The following is a 16,776-nucleotide window of genomic DNA, read 5'->3' as shown; positions in this document are numbered from 1 at the left end:
ATTTTTTAGTCAAACTTTATCTAGTATAATTAAACAAACCTTATAGCACAATTATGTTTTTATAGTGGAGTAAAATATTATTAATAGTAATTTGAGACTAATTATGAGATAATAGAAGTCATGCTACTTAGATAACAAGAGTCCAAAGTTTATTGGAGCTAGATTTTATTTTCAATCTAGTCCTATCTCAAGCTATGTATTTAAACATCCTTAAGGATGGCCAGCTAGAACATTGATTATGATAGAAAAAGAATTGTGAGTGAATTCTATAACAGCTGTAAAAGGGGGGTTAAACAAATCTTGATTAAATTCTATATTGAGATATAGTAATGATTTAATCTTCTAATTAAAAGAGAATATGTAATTCAAAAAAAAAAAAAAAAACCTACTACTAGTAGTCTTTATCTCAGTAGCATGACTCTATTATCTCATAATTAAAGAAATAGTATTATGTCAAATAATTTTTTTTATGTCAGAATTTTGGCCAACTTTATAGGTTATAAAGCCAATGAAGCTAATTTTTTTTTGTTTCACTTGTCACTTTAGTAATATTTTCAATCTCCTCATCAATTTATACCAACTTTTTATTAAATAGACCCCACATAACCAACACTACTCTATGATGTTCAATGCATGATGATTGCTTTTATCATTAAATCAAGACATTAATTAGTTTTTATTATACATCTATTTAAAACCATTTATAAAAATCTTAATACATCTATTTTTATTTAAATAGTAAATGGTATAATTTCATATACAAACACTATTATAATAAAAATATCTAGGGTAAATTCTAGATAACTACCTGAGGTTTGGGGTAATACCAAAACACATCTACGATAATTAAAAAGCAACCATTTTAGTTCTAGAAGACAAACGCCGTTACAAGTTGTTTGTTCACTACACAAAACAAAATTTGCCCAGCTTTTTTTATTTTTTTTTATTTCCAGGGCAACAAGTTCAGAAAATGTACCCCACACCATCTGTTCCCGCCAGGCCAAAATCCTCACATTTGAGTCCAACACGTTTTCATCATTTTTGCTCTTCCTAAGAGCAACAAAGGGCTCTTAATATAAAGTAGAAGAAAATAACCCAAGTCAGTTGGTTCAATGGCTCTTTTTAGACTTCATCAGAGTTAGAATTTCAACTCTCACTCAAAAAAAAAATTTCGGACTGAGCAAAGAGAAAGAGGGATTCTGTTCAAGTTTTAATCTGAAGAAAGGTACAAATTAGTTCTTGATATCAAAATATAGCTAAACTTCTTGTAATGAAAGAAGTATTAATTACTTGAAAAATAGTTGATTTAGTTTTTGTTTTGGTTTCTTTTGTAGGTTCTTCTTTTGGCAACCTGGCTCTTTTGCTTGGTAATTTCAACTCTCCTGGCATGTAATCTTGGATTTTTTTATCTCTAAGTTATAATTTTTGGTATGTAAAGAACTTGATATTTGTGGAAATGAAAGGATAAACACTAATAGGCTGACGGGAATAAATGAGTGTGGGGGGTACCTTTCTAAACATTCATTCTTGAAAATGGAAAATAAAAAAAAGCTATGCAGCTTTTGTTTTAGGTGGAGTGAACAAACGGCATGATAACAGTGTTTATGTTTAAGGACTAAAATTGTTGCTTTTTAATTGTCTTGAATCTGTTTGGTATTATCTCAAACCTCAAGCTAGTTATCTGGAATTTACCCAAATATCTAATGGTGTAACAAAATAAAATTATTTATATAACGCTATAATATAGATTTTTATATACAATCACAATCGTAAGAATAAAATACTATTATTTATAACTACCTCAGCTAAAATAAAGAAATAAGAAAAAAAAAATCATATTACGGTTAATCTTTTTCAATCTTAATGATATAGATTATTTTTATTCAGCAAGGGAGAGAGATAAAAAGATTTTGTTCATGGAGAAAGAGATAAAAGAGGCAATTTGAAATGAAGTTTCGGAGAAAACATTTCTAGTAAAATAATTGATGAACCACCTATCAGTGATAGTCTATGTTATTTTTCATTAACCAATGAAACGTTAGGTCACAAAAAAACCAGTCTTCTTTCATTGAACAGCCTAACGTGTTTGACCTTAGCAGCCGCTTTAATGTTTTCCTGGTCAGAATATAACCAGTCTATACGCTAGCTGCGCATCGCATATTCGCATGCCTATTTCTACATCAGTATATACTATATAAGTAGCTAAGTAGTGAAAACTCAATTGTCACTTGTCAATCATGGCTACCAACAACACACACGTCTCAAATCTGTTTTCTTTCTCTGTTTCTTATGCTCGTGGACTTCTCATGCCGACGTAAATTTGGGTAATCCCAAATCAGGTGATATGCTCAATTCCTCAAGTCTCCTAGTTTACTTCAAGGAAAAAAAAAAGGTTCACTTTGCGGTTTATATAAGTAAAATTACCTATCAAGAGTTTGAATTATGTATAATGCAACTTTTAAGTGTGTATACTTAATTATACACTAAAAGAATGTGATGTTAGATACTTAATTCTCTTCCAACTTATTTATTTTTTATTTTTTAGAGAAGGCCCAAGAGAACCTCTACACGCCCCTTGGTCCTTGATTCCATTTAGATATATCTTCAATCATTTACTTAGTTCACAAACATATTCAGATCGAGCTATCTCCAAATTCAAACTTCCTTAAGAAATACTCTCTCTCTCTCTCCATATAGTCACACTAAAGATTTGTTCTTTAAAATTATTGCCCTAGATTCATTTTTATTGCATCTTAGTTAAGGTTTCATAGGAAAAAAGTTTGTTATTTAAGGATGATAGTCAAATTAGTCGTGGCTAAGGATCTAATGAAATATGGATCTTGTTCCAGTTTTATGTGTCTTGTACCTTGTTATTATACAAATTATAGAAATCTTGAACATGGAGTAAGATCCATATCTCATAAGATCCATAGGATGCAACATAAATGCATCTAGGCAACAACTCTAAAGAAGAAACCATTAGTAAAATGACTAGAGTGAGGATCTAATGAAATATGGATCTTATTTTCTCTTTTTCTGAGTTTTCAAAAAATAAAAAATAAATAAAGATTTCTCAAATTGGTTAGATTTGGAGCTTCATGTTTATTTTCTCTTATTTTCTTCTTCTTTTTCAACAAAAATAAAAACATGAAAATTTAATTTCTTTTTATTTATTTAATTATTTTTGTAGATAGTTGATATGAAATATAATACTTGGATCAAAAGCAGCAAGTATTTTCTTATATATATGATGATTATTAACACAGCTAATTATGGCCAGATGGAGGATCGAAGACGTGGGTATGGATTGTAATTTTCACAGCCATGGTTCAACTTGTGATTTTTTGCTGCATATTATGTTATCTACTCAAACGGAGAAAAGTTGTACTTCAAGGTAGATAGTGTGTGTCTATATATATATATTGAATTTACCTATTTCTTGATCATTTAATATGATATAAGCAAATTATGATGTTCTATGGAAATTTAAACAGGGAGTAATGAAACAAACCAAGAAAATGGATTGCTTGATTTAGTAAAATTGGATACATCTATCAACATCAATGAAATTACAAATGATGGGGAGAAGGTGGCTGATTTCAGTGTAATCAACTACACATGTATCATGGCTGCAACAAACAACTTTTCATTAGAAAACAAACTTGGAGAAGGGGGTTTTGGGCCTGTTTATAAGGTAACTTCTATATAATTTTCTACAAAAATTAGTTTTAATTAATTTATACCTAAGCTAAATTAAACATTTTTAATCATCACATCAGGGAAAATTAGCAAGGGGAAAAAAAATAGCAGTAAAGCGATTAGGGAGAAATTCTGGACAAGGACTACTTGAGTTCAAGAATGAGTTGATTGTCATGCTTAAACTCCATCATATAAATCTTGTCAAACTTATTGGTTGTTGCATTCATGGAGAAGAGAGGATGCTAATCTATGAATATATGCCCAACAAAAGCTTAGATTACTTTCTATTTGGTTAGTGAAACATTGACACTTATGTATGACTTCCACTGCTTATTTACAAAAAAAAAAAAAAGTATTTATTTAAATCACTTTTCCCAGATTATTGGTCACATAAATTGTTTATATTGAATAGATTCGAACAAGAGCAAGTTACTAGATTGGAAAAAACGTTTCAACATAATTGAAGGAATCGCTCATGGATTGCTCTACCTCCATAAATACTCAAGAACAAAAATAATTCATAGAGACTTAAAAGCTAGTAACATACTCCTTGACAAGAACATGAATTCCAAGATTTCTGATTTTGGCATGGCAAAAATATTCAAACTGGATGAATTGGAAGCAAACACTAAAGAATTGTTGGAACATAGTAAGTTAACAAAACATTCCTATTCTTGTGATAATTGAAGTTCTTATTAAAATACTAATTTTACATATGCTCAATTAAATAATTTATGAAATGAAAATATTTATTGTGTTTTGATGCAGTGGTTATATGTCTCCGGAGTATGTTATGGAAGGTGTGTTATCTATAAAGACCGACGTTTATAGCTTTGGAATCTTAACGCTTGAAATCGTGAGTGGTAGAAAAAACAATAGTATCTACAATGTTGATTGCACACTCAATCTAGCAAGATATGTATGTCAATTAAATTTAAGCTTTAGATTTTATTTATTTTCATAGTTATTTATGCTTCTAATATCGTAAATGATTGTAACCTTTTTTATAGGCATGGGATTTATGGCAAGAAGGTCAAGGGCTACAACTTATTGATCCAAAAATAAGTAATCCATGTGTCAAATATAAACTGTTGAGATGGATCCATATCGGTCTTCTATGTATGCAGAATAGTACCAATGATCGGCCCACCATGTCAGATGTGCTATCTATGTTAAAAAATGAAGGTACAACATTGCCTTTACCAAAAAATCGACCATTTTCGTTTGAATGAAATGTAATTAGGGCAACAGTGTTTAATAAAAACTCAAAAGTTCTTTCAGTGGATTGCTTGTCCACTTCTGTTAGGGCGGATTATATAGAGATGATATTTATCTTTTGTTTTCCTGCAAATATGTTTGGCGGGCAAAGGTTGAGTAGAGGATTGTCAATTCCATATTTCCATGTAACCATTCCTAATAAATACTAATTCTGCTATATTCACCTTACAAGTTTCAACTAAGCTACAAATGTGCAATTTTTTTGTCAGATAGTTATCATCTTTCTTTTTTCTTTTTTCTTTTTAAAGCTTAGTTTGGATACTGATTATTGTGGCCACGTTTTGAGATTTTGCGTTTTGTAGCTGTTTTTTTTTTATTTTAACATGCAGGAACAGTAACTGGTACTGTTCATGCACGTCACTGTGTAGAGACCATTTTTACTGTTCATGCACTGTAGCTGCACTGTTCACGCACGGTTCATGGGATCCACAAGCACTTTATTCAGAAAAAAATATTAAAAATAGGTCCCACAACACTATTCACACATTTAAAAATTATTTTGCAACAGTGTTTTTAGTTTTCAGTTTTCAACAATAAGCTCTGTCCAAAATTATCACAGATCTTGTAGAAAATACTGTCTTTGATGTTGGGTGCAAAGCACCGTGTGGATCCAGCCCACATACATGGGTCAAAGCTCAATTATTGCTTCCTCAAGCTTCCAAAGCCAGCTTTTGGTTTAATGAAAAGCTGAGCAAGCGTGTCTCACACGCTGAGGAGAAACGAAGGAAAAGAAAAGAGAGGCCATTCGGCCATGCTGTGTGATTGAGGGAGAAATACACAGAGTGGAGAGCTGAAGAAAAATAGAGAGACATTCGGCCATTTTTGTGTGAGTTCTAGAGTGAGCAAAAACACGGAGATATTCAACCACTTGAGAGGTGCAGTCCGTGTGAAGAGATAGAGAGAAACGTAGTGAGAGTGTGAGAATGAAAAAGAAAAATGACAATTTTTTTTTTGCTCAAGTTATACATAAGGAAGATAAATTGGTGGAGTTTTCATAGAGTTTTTGAGTGCTACAACCATGAAGAGTTGGAGTATTTAGAGGAAGATTTTGCTACTGGATTTGCGGTGAGATTGTATTTATTCCTTGAGATTTATTTATTGTATATCTAATTTATTGTGGACTCAAGTAAAACATAAACTTGATAATTGTAATCTCTATTTCATAGTAGATATTTTTGGGAGTTGTCCTGTGGTTTTTTCCCTTTACACCGGAGGGTTTTCCAAGTAAGATTTGGTATTCTTGTGTGGTTGTATTTATGTGGTGCTTACTGAAATATTTTTTGTTTCCATAATATTGCTATTGCTTAGTAGTTATATATTTTAATTCACACATAGACAAAGAGGGGATTAGGATTTTTTCCAAGAAGTGGTATCAGAGCTTTTGGTTGCTTGTGTTTGACTGTCTTGTGTTGGATTAAATGGAAAATATGGCTATGAACACTATGATTAAACTCTCGGCATCGAATTATTCGATGTGGAGGCCGATGATGGAGGATGTCCTTTATTGCAAGGATTTACATGACCTTATTCAGGCTGATAGAGTCAAGCTTAGTGATATGTTAAATAGAGACTGAGAGAAATTAAATAGAAAAACTATTGGGTGTATTAGACAATGCATCGACATTAGTGTTTTTCACCATGAGTCTCAGGAAACAAATGCAGAGGCTCTTTGGAAAAAATTAAGGAGTCTTCATGAAAAAAAGATAGCTCAAAATAAAGCTTTTATTGCTAGAAAGCTTGTGAATTTGAAGCTTAAGGAGGGTAAGTCCATTGCCGAGTACCTTAGTGAGTTCCAAGACTTGGTTAATCAGATGGTTACAATGAAGCTAGTAATAGACGATGAGTTGCAAGCTTTATTGCTTCTAAGTTTCTTCCCTAATAGTTGGGAAACTTTGGTAGTGTCACTTAGTAATTCTGCTCCAAATGGTGTGTTACAACTTGCCATGGTCAAAGATAGTTTGCTTAATGAAGAAACTAGAAGAAAGGATATGGACAAAGATGTTGCACATGCTTTTGTCATAGAGAACAGGGGGAGAAGTAAGAGTAGAAATTCTAAAGGGCGAGGTAAATCTAGAAGTCAGTCAAAATCAAAAGGAAAATTCAAGTGTTTTTATTGTGATAAAGAAGGTCACATAAAAAGGAACTGCAAGGCTTGGAAGAACAAACAGAAAGAGGATTAAAAATAAAATAAAAAAGGGGGTGGATGATGAGAACACTGCTGTTGTTATAGTGTTGGAAGATTGGATCCTAGCCATAGGACAAGATGATTGTTGTACAGTTTCAAATTCTTGTGCTGAATGAGTGATTGATTCAGTTGCTTCCTGCCATGTTACTCCTAGAAAAGAGTTATTCACTTCATACAAAGCGGGAAACTTTGGGAGAGTGAAGATGGGCAATGATAGTTATGCTGACATTGTTGGAATTAGTGATATTTGTGTTAGGGCTAACACTGGATACACCTTGACTTTGAAGGATGTGAGACATGTTCCAAATATTCGCCTGAATTTGATTTCCACTAAGGTTCTTGATAAAGAAGGTTATGGCAATTATTTCCGTGATGGAAAATGGAGGCTTAGCAAAGGATCATTGATGTTTGCTAGAGGGAAGATTTGTTGTAAACTTTACAAGACACAAGTAAAGTTGTGCAAGGATGTTGTTAGTGCAGCTCCAGAGGATTCTTCGCCTAACTTGTGGCATAGGCGGCTAGCTCACATGAGTGAAAAAGGGTTGCAGATTTTGGCAAAGAAGTCTCTCATTCCCTTTGCCAAAGGTACATCACTAAATCCTTGTGACTTTTGTTTTTTTGGTAAACAACATAGAGTTTCATTTAATATACCCTCTACTAGAAAACTCAATATATTAGATCTTGTTTATTTTGATGTATGTGGTTCCATTGATATTGAGACTTTAGGTGGTAGTAAATATTTTGTTACATTTATTGATGATGCTTCATGAAAGGTGTGGGTTTATGTTTTGAAAACAAAAGACCGAGTATTTGAGCACTTCAAGAAATTCCATGCCATGGTGGAAAGAGAGAAAGAGAAGCCTTTGAAGTGTCTCCATAGTGATAACGGAGGTGAATACATATCTAATGAATTTAAGAGTTACTGTTCCGAGAAAGGCATTAGACATGAGAAGACAGTTCCTAGTACCCCACAGTAAAATGGTGTGGCAGAAAGGATGAACCGCACTATTGCTGAGAAGATCAGACGTATGTTGAGAATGACTAATTAGCCTAAGTCATTCTGAGGTGAAGCTGTTGTGACTGCATGCTACCTAATTAATAGATCTCCATCAGTTCCTTTGGGTTTTGATATTCCAGAAAGAGTATGGGTAGGAAAAGATGTTTCTTACCCTTACTTGAAAGTATTTGGGTGCAAGGCATTTGTACATATGCCTAAGGAACAAAGGTCGAAGCTTGATAGCAAATCCACTCCTTGTATATTTGTTGGATATGGAGATGCAGAATTTGGCTACAAGTTATGGGATCCTAAGGAAAAGAAAATGATCAAAAGTCAAGATGTAGTTTTTCATGAGAATGAAAACTTGGCAGACTTTGAGAAAACTAAGAAGCCTAAAGCTACAGTTAAAGGTGTTCCTGATCTTACACCTACTTCTTCTTCCTTATATAATGCCACAAATAGGGAAGAGGTACAAGATGAGAATTATGGTGATGAATCAAATGAATTTGATGCTGATGAGCTAATAGGCGTTGATGGTGATAATGTGACAAATACAAATGGTGTTGAGCAGGGGGAGCAGCCTCCTCCACTAGAGATGGTAGAACCTCAGATGACAAGGTCTACTAGAGAGCGTCGTCCATCGACTAGATACCCCACTTTTGAGTATACTATGATTACTGAAGAGGGGAGCCAGAAAGTTTTCGGGAAGTACAGTCTCATAAGGATAAGCAAAGCTGGTTGAAGGCTATGCATGAAGAGATGAATTCTTTGGACAAGAATAAGACTTATGACTTGGTGGAACTTCCTAAAGGGAAGAAGGCATTGAAGAACAAATGGATGTTCAAGCTAAAGAAAGATAGTGACAAGTTAGTGAAGCATAAAGCTCGATTGGTGGTCAAGGGTTTCATTCAGAAACAAGGGATTGACTTTGATGAGATATTTTCTCCAGCAGTCAAGATGAGTTCCATTCGAGTAGTTTTAGGATTAGTAGCTAGCTTGGATCTTGAGCTTGAGTAACTTGATGTGAAGATTGCTTTTCTTCATGGTGATTTGAAAGAAGAAATCTACATGGATTAGCCAGAGGGATTCAAAGTGAAAGGGAAAGAACATATGGTTTGCAAGTTAAAGAAGAGTTTGTATGGCTTGAAGCAAGCTCCAAGACAGTGGTACAAGAAGTTTAACCCATTCATAGTGGGTCACGAGTACACAAGGACAAGTGTAGATCATTGTGCGTATGTTAGAAAATTTCTCAATGGTAAATTTGTTATTCTTCTGCTATATGTAGATGATATGTTAATAGTAGGATTAGATACAGGTGTGATTGGAAATTTGAAGAAGGACTTGTTTAAGTCGTTTGATATGAAAGACTTGGGTCTTGCAAGACAGATTTTGGGTATGCAGATTCTTTGTGACAGGAAAGCTAAGAAGCTATGGTTATCACAAGAGAAATATATTGAGTGGATTCTTGAAAGATTCAATATGAAGCATGCTAAGCCAGACAGTACACCTCTTGGTGCTCATTTCAAGCTAAGAAAGAGATCTTGTTCTTCATCAAAGAAAGAGAAGGGAGACATATCATCAACTATTTATTCCTCAGCAGTTGGGAGTTTGATGTATGCTATGGTTTGTACACGACCAGACATTGCTCACGCAGTTGGTGTTGTTACCAGGTTCATGGTTAATCCTGGTAAAGATCACTTGGAAGCAGTGAAATGGATTTTCAGGTATTTGAGGGGTAACTCTAAATTGTGCTTGACTTTTGGTGATACTAAACCAATTTTGGAGGGTTATGTAGATGCCGATTGGGCAGGTGACCTTGATGGTAGGAAATCTACATCAAGGTATTTATTTACTTTTGCTAGGGGAGCTGTATCATGGCAGTCAAGATTGCAGAAGTGTGTTGCCTTATCTACAACTGAAGCTGAGTACATTGCAGCTAATGAAGCAGGTAAAGAGATGCTTTGGTTGAAACAATTTCTCCAAGAATTGGGTTTGAAGCAAGATGGGTATTTAGTTAATTGTGATAGTCAAAGTGCTATAGACTTGAGCAAGCATTCTGTGTACCATTCACACTCGAAGCACATTGAGGTGAGATACAATTGGTTGAGATTAGTTGTTGAACAACAGTCATTTGAATTAGAGAAGATTCACACGGATGAAAATCCAGTTGACATGTTGACCAAGGTTGTGTCTAGAGAAAAGCTAAAGCTTTGTGTCGTGTTGGCCGGCATGAATTCTAACTGAAGAGTTGGGTTGAAGATCTCCTCTGTAGTGGGCTAGAGGGGGAGCTTATTGGGTGCAAAGCACCGTGTGGGTCCATCCCACATGCATGGGTCAAAGCTCAATTAATGAGCTTCCTTCCTCAAGCTTCCAAAGCCAGCTTTTGGTTTAATGAAAAGCTGAGCAAGCATGTCTCACACGCTGAGGAGAAAAGAAGGAAAAGAAAAGAAAGGCCATTCGGCCATGCTATGTGATTGAGAGAGAAACACACAAAGTGGAGAGCTGAAGAAACATAAAGAGCCATTTGGCCATTTTTGTGTGAGTTCCAGAGGGAGCAAAAACACAAAGAGATATTCAGCCACTTAAGAGGTGTAGTCCGTGTGAAGAGATAGAGAGAAACACAGTGAGAGTGTGAAAGAGTGAAAAAGAAAAATGACACATTTTTCTTTGCTCAAGTTACACACAAGGAAGATAAATTGTTGGAGTTTTCATGGAGTTTTTGAGTGCTACAACCATGAAGAGTTGGAGTATTCAGAGGAAGATTTTGCTACTGGTTTTGTGGTGAGATTGTATTTACTCCTTGAGATTTATTTGTTGTATATCCAATTTATTGTGGACTCAAGTTTAGCATAAACTTGATAGTTGTAATCTCTATTTCATAGTGGATATTTTTCGGAACTGCCCCGTAGTTTTTTCCCTTTACATCGGAGGTTTTCCACGTAAGATTTGGTGTTCTTGTCTGGTTGTGTTTATGTGGTGCTTGCTGAAATATTTTTTGTTTCCATAATATTGCTATTGCTTGGTAGTTATATATTTTAATTCACACATAGACAAAGAGGGGATTAGGATTTTCCCCAACATTTGACGCATTGATGTGAGTAATATATTTGCTAAATTAATTAATGAACACAGTTAATGAAGTTCATTTCGGTGTCTTTGATTTTTTATTATTATTATTATTTTGAGAAGATGAGGTCTTTGAAGTTCAATAAACAAACAAGGAAAATACCAAATTACTGCAGGATATTACTATAGGGGGAAAAATGCTCACACACCACTTGAACTTTCAGATAGTGGCCAAGACACCCCCTAAACTTTTAATTTGGCCAATTTACTCCACAAACTTTATAAACTTGCCAAATCAATACCTCTATTAGTTTTGTGTTAAAAAACTAACAGAAACTCAAACTCACGTGAGCATAAAAATGAATCAGTTCAATTAAGAAGTAGAGAGAAAACTTTTGAGAGAGAGAGAGAGAGAGAGAGGCTGTAGAATTAGATTTCTAGAACCACGTGTCTCTCTCATTTTTTTCCATTGTTCTGTTTGCTTCTATTTTGTTTGTTTCGTTATATTGTTTCTATTTGGCTATCAGCAAATACTTTTTTTTTTCACCATTTTTCTTTTCTTGGGAAAGTTTTTCTTTGACGGTGGTTGTTGAATATATATATACACACACACACCAACAAAGAGGTTTCTGAAAGAAGCAATGGAAGGGAATAAGAAAACGACATCTTCTTCCTTGACTTCTGAACTTTTTAGGTCCAATTAAAGAATCTTCCTCGCCATCTGGGATTTTTGGGTCTATCTTTGTGCCTTCAACCAAAGTATAGGTTTTAATCTCTGTTCAACTCTGTTGTTTTGAGCTAATGTTTAGAATCTATAAATATGTCATGTATTTTCTTCGATTGTTTCGATTTGATTTTTATTGCTTTTATTGTGTTATGTTCATTTGTTTTCTACATTTTACGGTATTAGTACCAATTTTGTTTTTACAGTGGGAGCCTTCTATAGTTTGTCTATCTCTCTCTCTCTAAAGCTTTCTCTCTCCATCTCAATTGAACTGATTCATACTTCCTTGTCATTTTTATGTTCACGTGAGTTTCCGTTAGTTGTTTAACACCAAACTAACAGAGGTATTGATTTGGCAAATGTGTAAAGTTTGTGGAGTAAATTGGGCAAATTAAAAGTTCAGGGGGTTGTTTTGACCACTACCTCAAAGTTCAAGGGGTGTGTGAGTATTTTTCCCTTACTATAGGCTCGAGTCAAAGTTTGCATCCGGGAGAACATTTTTTGGCAAAAAAGTTTTAAATACCAGATTTGCATCAAGGTGGAACATGAACATCCCATAAAAATGAAAAAGAGTTGCAAGGATGGTAATTTTTTTTTTCTTTTTTGGGGGCGTGGAGGGGGTCTCGTACATCTCATATCACATTAATTTTAAGATTGACATCATATTAAGATTAGCATTGCCCCTGCGCAAGGATGACTCACATAAATTGAGATATCATATATGTATTTTCTTCTTTTGAAAAGAAATTAAAAAAGAAAAAAATATATATGTATATATATATACATACATTTGTATTTTCTGATTAAAAGTTAATTAATCACTAATATATTGCTTATTTCTTAACCATTTTTTCTTGCAATTGTTTTCCATGTTACGATTTAGATTATACCAATTTTGTTTATATTGTTTTTAAAAATTAATTTATATTATTATTTTTTAAAAATACATCTGAAATAACTTTTTCCGAAAATTATATTAGAACAAACTTACCACAACTTTTAGAGGGAAAAAAGTGTACTGGATTGCTTTATTTTTTTTTTCCTTGAACAAATAATAACAAAGAACTAGTCGATGCAAACAGACAGTCAGCAAAACCAAATTGCAATTACTTTAAGAACCAAAAACATTTTCTACAAAGGTTTCTCAAATCCACAAAGAGAGTTATTGGAATACACCAAAAAATAGTGACAAAACTCTTAAATTTTATTAAAGTGAATACAACTTTTATTTACAAGTTTGGAGACCAATTTAAAGAATCCTCTAAAATTTAACTGACAAAAAAATATATTGTAAAACATATCCTAATTAATACCCTACCATAATAGGGCTCTAATTTTACTAGAAAAACATAAAATATACATTGAATCAAGGAAATAATAGTCTTAAACCTAAAATTTTAAAAATTACATAGTAAAATTTCAAACTTTATCGTGATTTTTATAGCCATCAATTGCTTGCATTATAAATATTACAGTATTCCTTATTAAAAAGCTTTGTATCCAAACATGTTAGAAATGCTATAATAATTGTTGTATTGAGATTTAGTTAGTTAGTTAGTTACAATTCCAAGCATGTTAATCACATTTAGCACATGTTGGAATTATTGACGCACATGGGAAATAATAGAACCAATAGGATGAGGCCATGTGGGCCAAAGGGATTAAAGTTAGTCTCCTATAAATCCATGATTGTAATTCAATCCTAGATATTAATTGAAGAATAAACCAATTTCTTAGTGCATTAGTGCATCTCTCTCTCTCTCTCTCTCTCTATGAAGGGTGACTACCTCGAATTAAGTCAATTTCCCTACAATTCCTATCAATTCTCCTATAATTCCCATCAATCCCCATTAGGAACCATCGGGTTCCTAACAATTCATATTAGAGTCATCGATCTTGATATGGACGAAAGTGACCGAAGAGAACTTTGGCAATAATTACGGTAAATGGTGAACAAAGTTTTAGAGGATGCTAAGACTTTGTATGAATCTCACAATGCCGTTCTAGAGAAAGTCAAGACCTTGGCTAAGTTTAACAAGGCCATGAATGAAGAGCTCTCAAGATTGCAAGAGGGTCTCAAGAACATGACGGAAGAGGAGCTACATCTCTTGATTCAATGAAATTCGAAGAACAAATCAAGTTCCAAGAATCTACTGTTGTTGTTGTAAGTCAGGATGTTGATTTTTGTGTCAAAGTAGATAATGACATACATGTACACACTGCTCTTGAAGTTCAGTCCAAAGAACCAACAAAGAAGGTGATGATGATTTTTCAAGAACCAATTATTAATGCACTAATGGAGGCTTCCATTCAAGAGTCTATAATTCAAGAATTGGAAATCCAAATTTCTGTGATCTAGGAATCCAAAATGCAAGCACCTACAATTTTAATGGTTCTAGAATCAAATGAGGTCTTGAGGATAAAAGAACATTTCAAGGTTCAAAGAACTAATGAGACCTTGAAGATTGAAAAACCATTGAAGGCTCAAGAATTCAAGCAAAGTTTGAAGATCTTTGAAAAAGAAACTTTTATGCACACGAGACTGCTTGTAAAAGAGAAATGCATGAATATGATGATCAAAATGTCACTAAGGTATTGGTCCATTGGAAGATCACCTTTGATGAAGATGCTATTTCACAACAACACCTTGTGGGCAAGGTGTTTTTAAGGGAAGGAAAATGTTAGGAATGCTATAAGTATATGGATAATAATTGTTGTATTGAGATTTAATTAGTTAGTTACAATTCCAAGCATGTTAATCACATTTAGCGCATGTTAATCACATTTAGCACATGTTGGAATTATTAATGCACATGGGGAATAATAGAACCAATAGAATGAGGCCATGTGAGACAATGAGATTAAAACTAGTCTCCTATAAATCCATGATTGTAATTCAATATCAATTATCAATTGAAGAATAAACCAATTTATTAGTGTATTAGTGCATATGGAGAATAAATCCATGATTGTAATATTCAATATCAGATATCAATTGAAAAATAAACCAATTTATCAGATATCAATTGAAGATTAAAGCTCTCTCTCTCTCTCTCTCTCTCTCTCTCTGTGTATGGAGGGTGACTACCTCAAATTAAATCAATTTCCCTACGATTCCCATCAATTCCCCTATAATTCCCATCAATCCCCATTAGGAACCATCGGGTCCTAACAATACATTCTTATTCGAAATTGAGTAATGTTATAGACACAAACTAATTTACAACATTTTTACAAACTGCTATTGTGGTTTTAATAATTTTCAAATAATTATTGGTAAACAAAAATGTGATGCTTGTGGTGGACTTATATTAGAACTAATAAGAATTTGTCACATCAATAGTTTGTAAAAATGTTGTAAAATAGTTTGTGGCTATAGCATTATTTTTCGAAATTATATGCTAACAGTACAACCTTCATCTCATTAAAAAAGATTTTAAAAAGGAATAGATTCTTTACAATGTCATAAGAGGGCTTTATGATTGGCCAAGATATAGGATGAGTTTGGTTCAGCTTTTTGAAATTGAGCTTTTTGAAAAAGTGGGGTTTTTAAAAAGTGCAGTATGAAATTGGGTTTTTTGTAAAAGCTGAGTTTGGTAAAAGCTATTAAAAAGTGCTTCTTGAAAAAGCTGAGTGTTTGGCTAGCACTTATAAAAGTAGTTGTTTGAGTGGTAAATTGCCAAAAAGGAAAATGTATATATAAACGAGTTTATTTCATACTTAAATCAATATTGTGAAATTATTTTTTTCTCACCAATATTAGCTAATAATAACCTATCACTTAAGATTTATTATGAAAGTATTGTGAAAATATTGTGATAATTGATACTGATTTTAATTTGAACGTACTATTAAAATTATTTTTTTCTCTTTCTAAAAAAATTATTTTTTTAGAACCAATATTAACTAATAATAATCTACCACTTAAGATTTATTGTGAAAGTATTGTGAAAGATTTTGTGATAATTGATATTGATTTTAATTTGAACGTACTATTAAAATTATTTTTTTTCTCTTTCTAAAAAAATTATTTTTTTCTCACCAATATTAACTAATAATAATCTACCACTTAAGATTTATTGTGTGAAAATTTTGTGATAATTGATACTGATTTTTCCTTCTTTTTTTCTCCTCCACACACGTACCCTTACTTTTTTTTTTCTTCTTCTTTCCTCTTATTCTCTACCATTTCCTCCACACTCCAGAACATTCCACACAGAGCTCTCTTTCTTCCTCTTTATTTTTCTATTTTTTTTCTTCCTGTCTCCCCTTTTCTCTTGCCACTTCACCTACAAGTTTCCTCTTAGACAGTTAGACTCAATCTTAGTATCGACTCTTAAAGAGACCAAAGAGCCCACCAACCAAACTATCAGAAATTGTGTGCCTTTTTGTATTGTGTGCCTTTTTGTATTGTGTTACTGTGTTTTACACACCTACATGGCTCCAACACAACCTTACAGTGCAATAGCAGTGTCCGCCACATGACGGCCACTCGACCCAACATTCCTTCCCAAACCCCAACTCTCACGCACTCAAACCCCTCAAACCCACTTCCATTTCCCACAAAACACACAAACTTAAAGGTCACACACAACCACACCATTTGATTCTCATCAAACGAAGATAGAGAGATGGGTCTATTGATTGGTCGTCTCCGTCTTTCGCCTCCGTTGTCTCCGCGTTTCGCCTCCGTTGTCTGCAGATTTTCTCTACCTTCACCGCCGCCTGTCTTCCTCCCCACCGTTGCTTGATCTCTTCCCCACTGCCAACGACATGCGGTAGAAATAGGTCAGATCGGTTTTTTTTTTTTTTTTTTGGTTCTGATTT

The 16,776-nt window shown here is 33.5% G+C and overlaps 1 non-coding gene across 1 annotated transcript; it reads left to right on the top strand.

Annotated features, from left to right (window-relative positions):
* Positions 1 to 12,574: 12,574 nt before the first annotated feature.
* Positions 12,575 to 12,678, top strand: LOC142618124 (U6 spliceosomal RNA). The gene has a single exon (XR_012841175.1). It is a non-coding gene; the product is annotated as a U6 spliceosomal RNA (small nuclear RNA).
* The last annotated feature ends 4,098 nt before the right edge of the window (positions 12,679 to 16,776 follow it).

The sequence above is a fragment of the Castanea sativa genome, chromosome 11 (genome assembly GCF_040712315.1).
Source record: "Castanea sativa cultivar Marrone di Chiusa Pesio chromosome 11, ASM4071231v1".
Taxonomy (NCBI): domain Eukaryota; kingdom Viridiplantae; phylum Streptophyta; class Magnoliopsida; order Fagales; family Fagaceae; genus Castanea; species Castanea sativa.
This window is presented reverse-complemented; position numbering and strand designations above follow the sequence as displayed.